The 8,970-nt window shown below is 32.7% G+C and overlaps 1 long non-coding RNA gene across 4 annotated transcripts; it reads left to right on the forward strand.

The window, feature by feature from the left end:
* Positions 1 to 1,182: 1,182 nt before the first annotated feature.
* Positions 1,183 to 6,563, forward strand: LOC114288070 (uncharacterized). 4 transcript variants are annotated; one of them, XR_014362682.1, is made up of 5 exons: positions 1,183 to 1,399; positions 1,901 to 2,187; positions 2,292 to 2,363; positions 4,669 to 4,828; positions 5,830 to 6,563. It is a non-coding gene; the product is annotated as an uncharacterized LOC114288070 (long non-coding RNA). The 4 variants fall into 4 exon arrangements; XR_014362681.1 differs by having other exon boundaries at positions 1,901 to 1,976; positions 2,089 to 2,363; XR_014362680.1 differs by having other exon boundaries at positions 1,901 to 2,363; positions 5,830 to 5,945; positions 6,409 to 6,547.
* Positions 6,564 to 8,970: the final 2,407 nt, after the last annotated feature.

Genomic DNA, 8,970 nt, shown 5'->3' on the forward strand with positions numbered 1-8,970 from the left:
GGCTCTCTCATATCTCTCCGCTTTTTATCTCTCTTGTTCATCTTTCTTCTCTCTCTCTCTATGTCTCTTTCTCTATCTCTTGTTCATTTCTTTTTGTTGTCTTTCTCTCTCTATCTCTCTTTCTCTGTGTCTATCTCTCGCTCATCTTGTTTCTCTCTCTCTTTTTTTTCTCTCTCTCTGTCATTTATCACTCTTCTCGCTGGCTCTCTCTATCTCTCTTGCTTATCTTTATTCTCCCTCTCACTCTCTCTATATCTCTTGTTCATCTCTTTTTGCTGTCTTTCTCTCTCTCTCTCTCTTTGTCTATCTCTCGCTCATCTTGTTTATCTTTCTCTTTTTTTCTTTCTCTCTGTCTCTCTCTCTCTCTCACTCATTTCTCTTCTCTCTCAATCGTTCATTTCTCTCAATCACACTCATCTCTTTCTCTGAGCCCATTATTATTGAAAGAGGAAAAAGTCAAAAAATGAAATGGGTCTCTCTTTCTCTCTGTCTCTTACTCTCTATGTCTCTTACTCATTTCTCTTCTCTCTCTTTCACTCATCTCTCTTACTCATTTCTCTTCTCTATCTCTCTCATCTCTTTTCACATATATATTTTTTCAAATATTTTTTTTCAATTATAATGTGTATAATTCCATCGTCATAAATAATACAAAAAATAAATATAAATATTTTAGGCCTAAACAAACATGCTTTTTAGTTTATGTTTTTAATTTTTTTTAAACATTTTGTTCAAACCAAACGCGTTTGTAATTTATATTATTCTAAAAATAAACAAAAACCAATTTATAAAATTTATGGAAATTATTTTTCATTAAAATATTACTCCTACTTCTACCAAAGTAAAAAAATAAGAATAATTTTTTATTCATTAAAATAAAAATGAAACAAATAAATTTTCAACCTTTATAACTGGAAAAAATAAAGAAGCAAAAAAAATAAATTCATTAACTATAAAAAAAAAATTATTTTAACAAAAAATAATTTTTTTTTTAAAAAAAGAATCATTTTGCTGTTTAAATATTACCAAAAAAACAAAAAAAATTTCCCGCTCGATTTTCCACCCCCTTTTTTCCATTCCCGCTCGGCTTCCCCCCTCCCCATCTCTTGAACCAAAATACCCAATCTGAAAAATTCACAGATTTTTCTCTCGCTTTCTGTCACTCTCGGTCTCTCTCTCTCTATTTTTTCATTTCTCACACTTGCTAGGGTTTTATATGTCCCCAATTGTCCTTCCTATATATCTGCCCCAAATAAATAAATATATATCGATCGCATTCAGTCACGCATTTCGTGACCAACCCAAATCGAGTTTCCCCAGTTTTCGAGTTCCCTTCGGAGCAATTACTGCGATTTCTGGTGGAATCTCGTATTACTACTACTTTTCTTCACCGAATTTGGTAATTTCTAATCTCAATTTCATTTGGGTTTGATTTTAACTTTATGGAAATGAAGTGTGTCGTTTTCTGAAAATGAATTCTTTGCAATTAGATGTTTGTATTGAGGGCTTTGAATGTTGGGTTTTGCTCAAAGTATGTGGATTGAAATATGTTGATGATTGTGGACTTGGGTTTTTTGGTAGTGTTAATATTGAAAAAATATTCATCATAAGTCATCAAACCTGAGTATGTATATAGAATTTAAGAATTATGTATTAGGGGTATTAAAAGTGTTCGAATTTACCTGATTGAAGTGCGTAGTTTGAATTATGTTGGTACATTTGGATGTGAACATGTGTATAATCATCAGTTAAAGGCTTATGGCAATATGGAATTTGAGTGTAATTGCATTTGGAAATTAGACTTTTGGATATTCTGAATAATGCTATAGTTATTATGGAAATTGACATTGGAATTTGGTAATTTTCTAATCTCAATATCACATGGGTTTGATTTCCCCAGCCCTCAATCCAAATAAGTGGCTTGAGTTTAAGCTGCAAGACAGAGCAAAGGTCAGCCACAATACTCACTTATTCAGGTCATCCTCTTGTCACCATTATTCTTCAGATGTATTTTGGTTTTAAATTACTTGCATACTTGTTGATCAATGAAACCATGTTATATTTAAAGTAGTCTTGTCATATTTTCAGCTGCACTATCAGCTGCCTATTTAATCTGTAAATTTCAGTGATGCTTTTAGTCAGCTGATCATGGCTATATGATTATTAAAACAGAAGGGTGAACACACTGTAAGTTGAATCCAGATGTAATTCATGGGAAGAGTGCAATCTTGTGTCATTACTTTGTGGTGTGGTTACCTAACCGATTTGTTTATTTTATTTTTGTTACATAGGATACTGAGAAATTGCTTAATTACTGGCCCAATCCCAGATTACATTGGTGAATTGTCTGATCTCAAAATTTTGTAAGTTCATTCTAATTGGCTTTCTTACAGAGATTCATGGTCTCTTGATTTTAAGTTAATATTGATTTGATATCTCTAAACATAGAAATGCTTTATTTGTGTTCTTATTCTTCAATTAAGTAGTTTTGATATTTATTTAATTTGACATGTTATATTATATCTGAAGATTCCTTGTTTGTTATGTTAGTTTTATTTTCTGTTTTTTAAGAAAACTAAAAACTCTATAACCACCTTGATACTTCAAAGAATCAGCTAGCCATTTACTAATCATGGAGATGAATAAGACCTTTAAATTTCATATATGTTCAATGTCTACTGTTATTCATCTATACCTCTTACCCCTTTTGTGCATACCAAAATTATTCTTCGGATTTTATGAAACAAACTTTCTTTAAGATTTGTTGTGTAGGATCTGTTTGAGTCCTAGAAATTATTGGGGAGCAAAGTGGATGTAAATTAGATCGCATTAAAGTCATCTGCGAGGTGTGGGCATGATACTGTACATGAATTTGATAGGACATAGGCACATATTAAGTCACATCTTAAAAAAGAGAAATTGGGACATGACAGGGACAGGTATATGTGAAACAATATTCAGTAATATGCTTGCAACAGTTGTTGAAGGGTATGTTCTAAGATTTTTTTTTTTTGTTTTGTTTATTTATAATATATGTTTTTAAATAAAATAATAAAATTGAATACTTCCATACAGAGGAAAGGAAATATTCATGTAGTAGGTTAAATGAATGCTTTATTGTTTATTACAAAAATAGATATGCTTTCTGCCTTGATAAAAGACATTACAAGGCCTGGTGCATGATTACATGTCAATGAATTTGATGTAAGAAGTTCATGTAACCAAGTTAAAAAAGAACGATATTTAAATTGATTTTTTTTACGTCTTGGGAATAAATAAATGAACTTCAATTATTATGGCAGCAAAAAAGAAAAAAAAAAGAGAACAAACTCTTCACGTGCAAAGTATAAAAGTGAATCCCCCTTTTCCCCCTTTATATCTTGAATAAGGTACCACACCCAAAAGGTTCAAAGAATAAAAATAAACAGGGAATGATTACTTTTTTTTTTTTTTTTGATCGGTGAAAGTTAGTTGTTAGTTGTTAGATTAGTACCTACAGGAGTTGGTCTCCCCACCCATTGTAAAGCACCCCCTAGAGAGAGTTGAACCCATGACCTCCCCCTAGAGACCAAGCCCTTAGGAAAGTCGTAGTGGCCAACTAGGTTACACCTAGTTAATTAATAGGGAATGATTCCTTAAGCCACACAAATAGACTTTCAAGAGCCATGGGGCATCCCTTTGGGCTAGAAATCTGAAGCTCCTTCCCCTCAAAAAGATCTCTCTCTCTCTCAACACACCACATATCACACAAAATAACATAACCTTCCATTCCCTCCTCTCACTTATACACTAGTATTTGATGACGTTATTTTTAATTCTTTTTTTTTTTCTTCTAAAGAAGACCTTTTCCAATTTATAATTTTATAACCCCTTGTATTTGCATAATGATAGCTATATATATATGCATTGTTAATGCTATGAAAAAAAAAAAAACTCATTCTATTTGTAATAATGATAGCTATATTCATTGTTAATGCTATGAAAAATCCTTATTCCTAATTTCTAACTACTTATTGAACCATCTCTCTTTTTTCTTTTTAATTTGTTAAATAAGCTCTTTTAATATAGTTTCTAACATCAAGTTGTTCGAGAAACACCATACATTTTTTTACATGCACAGAGTCTGCTTTGTCCCCTGCTATGCTATCTTGAATGCTTGGAAGTTTTGGCCTGTCAAGGTGTTCATGCTTTATAGTATGCATGTATGCAAATGTTCATATTGTTAATCTGGTGCTTTCAATTAGAACCACTACATCACTCATCACTTCCATCGGTGTGGATGCCCTTAGAATAATTCAAATATTGTACACATTTGAAGATATAAGCCTTTAAAATTTTTAGTTACATGCAGTTTGAAGATATTAGATATGGACTAAAATGTTGCTGCTCTTTAGTTAGTTAGTATGAAATTTGGGTAATATAAATTGTTCCTGTTTTACTAGGTTGTCTTTTGTCATTTAATTGAGGCTACCATGTACTGAAACTAACAATTATCATTCTCTAATATCTGCCTGGTAGAAATCCAAATGTATTTCTTTTCTTCTGAGAAATGTGAAAGATGAAGTTTTTCTTAAAGAGTTTCTGTAGTTCTTAGTTATGGATAATCCTGTTGCCAACAGCAGGGAAGAAATGTTAATTTGGATTTGTCTTGTCTTGAGTTATTTGCAGAATCCAAACAAGAATTTAATGGCAATTACTCAGTTCAGGTGTATACTGTGCAAGCTTGCATTCCAAAGTACCCAGCAGCACTTTGGAATGCTGAATTTGTGCAGGCAGAAGAACTCTTGAGGCAGCCTTCCACAATTGATAATTGCTTGTGAGATAACAGGTATAGTTCTTCCATTTTGAGTTCATCAATTTAGTGTAGGGTGTTGGGTTGGTGCTTTTTGATGATTATGTTAATGGCATGGCAATGGCTTTACATTTTTAGTGATGAGGACTGTTATTTCATGTAGAATATTTAAATGTTGCTCATTAATTTTTTTTGACGAAATTGATTATTGTTGGAGAGTTTTTATCAATATTATTTGTAGAAGAAAAAAAATATTAGAAGCATGTATCCAGTTCCTACAGTGAAATTATGTCAGAGAGGCAAATTTGGGCTTCTAAGGAGACTATGAAGTCTTGAGCTGTGCATGTATATATTTCATACTTTATTAGGCCTCTACACTTGGTGATTGATTGCATATTTGGGTTACCGATAACACTGTCACTGAATTAAAATTTGTGGCAAGTGTGGATCTTAGTGGAGCTGCCCTACATGTCCATTAGTAAATCAAAAATCAATTCTTTCCACTCTGTACTTTTTCTATTTGTATATGTATATTATTCCTTGTTACTTAGTAAACATTGATGCAGCAGATGTTGATAATGAATTGGCAGTTGCTTGGGACCACTTCATTAATGAGTTTTGTGCTGCTTAGATTTTTTGTCCACTTTTAGCTTTGTTGGTTTTACCTATTGTTGTGCGAGGGGTAGACTCATTGGAGTATGTCATTATGGAGAGAAACAAGTTGGTCCTTATGCATTGGAGTATGTCATCGTTTTTCTTACAAGAATTAATTTTTTACTTTGTCAGGAAAGAAGAAGAAAAAGAAGAATGGTCATGTTTTAATGTTTTATTCATAATGTTTTAATGGTCATTTTTTTCTTTTGGGAGCCATAAAATGGAGGGTTGGGATTCATGTTAAAAGGAATTTGAAGATCAAAATGTGTGATTTACCTAATGATGATTAAGGGAAACTAAGGAAATATATGCCACTCTAGGTTTGGCCCAATCTGGACACATTGAAGTATTGCTAAAGTTTTGTTCATTTTTTTACCTTTCAGGTCACTTTGGGTATATAGAATTACCAATTCCAGTATATCATCCTTCCCATGTGAGCGAACTGAAGCGGTTGTTGAGCCTGGTTTGCTTTAAGTGCTTGAAGTTCAGAAGTGGGAAGGTAATGGATATGTTTATAGAAGGCTCCACGTAAAATCTATTTGTCATAAGTAATTAAATCCTTTTGCTTTCTTGATTGAGAGGGTAGCAGATTATTGTGTTGTGTTATGGTAAGAATTTGAAGCTCTCGGTGATTATAGATCATTCTGCCATAATATATCCTATATTTGATTATTTAATAAAGGAAGTTGGTAGACATTTGAGTGTGGTCACATATGTGGTGGCCCTTTTCTAAAAGTGTTGTGTGAATATCATTATTTTTCTATTGTTTCTCTGAGACATTTAATTTTATAAATTGTTTCTCTCTCCTTATTTTAACTAAAATGTAGAGTTAATTTGTGGAACTGATATCTCAACATAGAAGTGTTATATGTAAGAATATCTATGTCATTAACAGGGAAAGCTTTTAACCCTTCTTAACATTTTATAGGCACCCAACTAATGAATTTTATTTTTTTTTTCAGATGATTTTGGACATACAAATGTGGATATATAATTTTTTGACAATTACGGGAGGGCATTGTTTTTATACCTCTATTTGTATATATAGTGGTTCGAACAAATTAATTTGGTTATTCATGTATTATGTATGGATTTAAATTATTGACGTTGGATTAGACTTGGAGTGTATGAAATTTGTATGGATTATGTATGGATTATTGACCCTAATATATTTTAGTATTGATGGATTATATTGTTTATACAGGGTACAGGTTGTAATTTAAATTATTGACGTTGGTTATTCATGTATTATGTATGTGATTTAAATCATGGTTATTCATGTATTATGTTGAATGCTTTAATGGTTGATAATATATTTTAGTGTTGATGGATTATATTGTTTATACAGGGTACATGTAATATAAATGAATACAGGTTGTTTACAAATTTTTTTTTTTTTTTTTAAAAAAAACAGAAAATTATTTGGCCACCAAATGTTTTGGTAGCCAAATAGGTAATCAAAAGTTTTGGCTACTAATAATTTAGTAGCAAAAACATAACCCAAAACGTTTTTGCCACCAAATAATTAGTAGCTAAAAAATTTGAGAATTAGAGAAATAAACTATTGGCTACTAAATTTTTTAGTCACGGAAAAAATGGTATCATTTGGCGACTAAAACTTTTGGTGGCAAAAAGTAAAGAAATGAATCTTAATAGGTTTTTGGCTACGAACAGTTTTAGTCGGCAAAAGTCACCACGCCTAAGGTAGAACTTTTAGTGACTAAATGGTTAGTAGCCAAAAGTTTAATAAAATGAAAAATAATATTTTTGGCGACTAAATTCTTTAGTCCCTAAATGTAGTAATGGTGTCACTAAAACTTATTCCCGACAAAAAATTTTAGTCGCTGAAAATTTAATTTATTTTATTTCAACACTTTTGGCGACTAAATATTTAGTCGCCAAAACATACCCTTTCCCGACTACTCAGAGTTTGGTAGCCGAATGTTCACTTTTGGCGACTAATATTTTAGTCGCCAAAAGATAACCTTTGCCGACTAACCAGAGTTTAGTAGCCAAAACGTTCACTTTCAGCGACCAAAAATAGTTTAGTCGCCAATACTATCGCCGACAGCGTATAGGCGACTAGTTTGGCGACAAAATATTTTAGTCGCTAATTGTTTCGGCGACCAAAAATGGGGCTTTTGGCGACCAATATTTTGATCGCCAAAAGTGGCATTTCCTGTAGTGTCTATTTAACTAAATCAATTGGAACAACTCATTTTTGAAATTAAGCAAAGCTAACAGAAGTACCAACCAATATAATATCCAAAGGACAATCAGAATTTGTATTCATGAATTTAACAAGGTAAAATAGTGGGCTTAATTATTGTACAGGCATACAGTGCTTCGGATCAAACAGTAGCATGTTACAAATATTTATATCTAATAGAAGGGGAAATTAATCTATATGAATCTATTTGTTAATGTCATGAGAAACATAAATAATCTGTTTTAAGATTGTTGTCCAAATTGTATGATTAAACAAAACAAATAGATCCATGTCTTTTTAAATTAAAAAATAGAACATCAAATAAAACCATGCTTGATAAATTACATTCTAGAGCATGAAACATGAAACAAGATTAATAAAAATACATATTTAATTGAAATATGAAAACAAGGAACCAAACCAAATTCTGTGTAATATCACAGTATCCTTAAAACAGATTAGCCGCCTCACCGTGGGTGCTGGAGGAACGTCAACTTCTGTCTCCCAGAATAAGATGGTATAGATCGGCTAACGCAGAAGCACCTTCTGTTAGCTTTGGCGAACTGACAATGACAGCACTCTCTCACACAGGAAGAATATATTATAGGAGAAGCAAACTGATTGATATATTCTGGAAGCAAAAAATATGTAACAAACCAAGGAAGATGGGCCTCCTTTTATACACAATGGGGGCGAGAGGAGGAGCCTCCAGTCATGAAGACTAACAACCAAAGCCCATGAAGGCTGGCAACCAATGCTCATTGCTCCTGCAAAACTGCTGGAGTGATAGAACAAAACTGATGGGACAATTATACTAGATATATATACTATATACACAACTGCAACAGACTTGGCCCAAAAATTTTAGATTGGTGGATCACCAATTCGGCCCAACCCAAACCCATTCCCTCAAGCCTCAAGCACAAGGACCAATGACCACGGACCCGAACCCGAACCCGAACCGGTGCGCGCGTGTGTGGCAATTTTGCCATAACCAACTTGGACCATAGTCTTGGCCCAAGCCCATCCTTGAAGCATCCATAACTCACTTCCTTGGGAAAATTTGGCTGTCCCAAAGAGTTCATACCCTTCTCATAATCTTGAGGTTTAAATACCCATCAAAGTTTTCCTCTACAATCAATGTAGGATTGGTAGCTATACACAATTCTCAATATCTCATTTATAAAGCTTACTTTATGAGACAATTTCTCATTCAATTCTTAATGGTTTTTTGTCATTCTTTTTGTAGTGTAAAGACCTTATTACAAAGAATTTAAACTTATTTAATCCCACCTCAACCAATGGCTAAGACCTA

This window comes from Camellia sinensis, chromosome 2 (assembly GCF_055761805.1).
Source record: "Camellia sinensis isolate YWXY chromosome 2, ASM5576180v1, whole genome shotgun sequence".
NCBI lineage: Eukaryota > Viridiplantae > Streptophyta > Magnoliopsida > Ericales > Theaceae > Camellia > Camellia sinensis.